Source organism: Nicotiana sylvestris, chromosome 12 (genome assembly GCF_000393655.2).
Source record: "Nicotiana sylvestris chromosome 12, ASM39365v2, whole genome shotgun sequence".
In the NCBI taxonomy this organism is placed as follows: domain Eukaryota; kingdom Viridiplantae; phylum Streptophyta; class Magnoliopsida; order Solanales; family Solanaceae; genus Nicotiana; species Nicotiana sylvestris.
In genome coordinates, this window is record NC_091068.1 from 14,968,593 (window position 1) to 14,970,349 (window position 1,757).

Sequence of the window (1,757 nt, forward strand, 5' to 3'; positions counted from 1 at the left end):
TATGAAAGACGAAATAAATAAGCGACCCCTTCAAGTTGTCCTCAACGGTAAGTGACTCGTTTACCATTTTGACACTTCAAGTGTCTATTAAGCGTATCAAGTAAATATCCAAGTCCAACAAACTATGTGAGTGAATTACACTTGCCAATGACGTGACAAATGAATCAATTAAAAAATGACACATATAATTTATAATAAAAACTTAACACATGTAATTTAAAAAAACAATTAAAGAAAAAGAGCCCTCTGTGTCACCCATCTTCTTCGTTGTTTCAAAGAGAAAATCCATTATCATAGTCTTACAGTAAAGATAGAACCCTAACATAAATTCCAGCCATCACTGATTAATTAGAGTACAATCTAAATTTCCAAAAGCGAAAAAATGAAGAACGGACAGTAACAAAAGCGGGAAAACCAGACACAAACAAAGCCGCAGAGTTTAGATGTGGTGCTTCGTCGGAATGTTGCTACCATGGCGAATACCGGAGCTACGTCATCTTCTTTGCCACAAAACAGAAACCTCATGTTTTTCGATCAATTTTCAGTAAAAAATTGATAATCAGACGAATCACAACCAAGAAGATCTGAAGTCAAACCCAAATACGGCCTCCTACCATGAACCCAACGATTGGTTTCCGGCGAACCTAGACGGTGGGGACAACGAAAGGGTACGATTTGGGTTTCAGATTAATGCTCAAAAAATATTTTAATATTATAAAATGATAATATACCGTGGGACCCACTTACAAATTTTAATTCAAAAGCTAGAAAGAAGAAGACTGATGAAAAACTCACGCGCCCAAATGTAACTAAAATACACGTAACTTGTCATGTCAGTGTGAAGTGTCTGCGAGATGCATTTAATAGCACTTGAAGTGTTAAAATGGTAAATGTATCACTTGAAGTGTTTGTTTGACAGTTGAGGACAACTTCAAGGGTGGTTTATGTATTTCACCTATATGAAACTATATTACCCTTTCTACTCAAGTTTTACTATAATTACATTTTATATACTTAATTATCATTTATTTATATTTTAAGGAAATTAATGATAATAATTAGTGTCCTAAAATTACTCTAACATATCTTCCACTCCCCCACGTTTCTCTCTCCACATCCCACCCTCTCCCCCACGTATCTTGCACAAGAGAGCAACAATTCCACCATTGACAACCATTAAAAAGCTTTGAAGTTTTGAATTCGAATTTGGGTTTTCAAAAAATATTGTTTGTTTGAATTGGATGTTGTTGCCAAAAATTGAGAATTCTCTCTACGTCTCTCTCAATCTCTCAATCCCTAATTTCAGTAATATAAATTCGAATTTGGGTTTTTAAAAATTATTTTTTGTTTGGATTGGGTGTTGTTGCAAATAATTGGGAATATGGTTTGGAGTTTATATCTCAATTTTGAAGGGTTTTGGTAAAGATTAGACTTGGTTCTGGCTGAATTTCAGATTAAAACTCGAAGAAGAAGAAGAAGACATGACATACAGTATATTGCAGAAGTTGTAGTAAAATTGTAGAAAAATTGTATTATGTTGTTTATATATTTTTCTTTTATTTATTTAACTATTGTATGAAAGTTGAATAACATTGTATAAAAATTATATTTAAATTGTATGATATTGTAGTTGTATATAACTGAGTAGAAATAACGTATGAAAATTGTATATAAGTAGTATAATATATAATTAGTTGCATGAAATTTATTTTTACTATGTATATAACTTGTGGTATGAATTCATTCTTTCCAAGTCA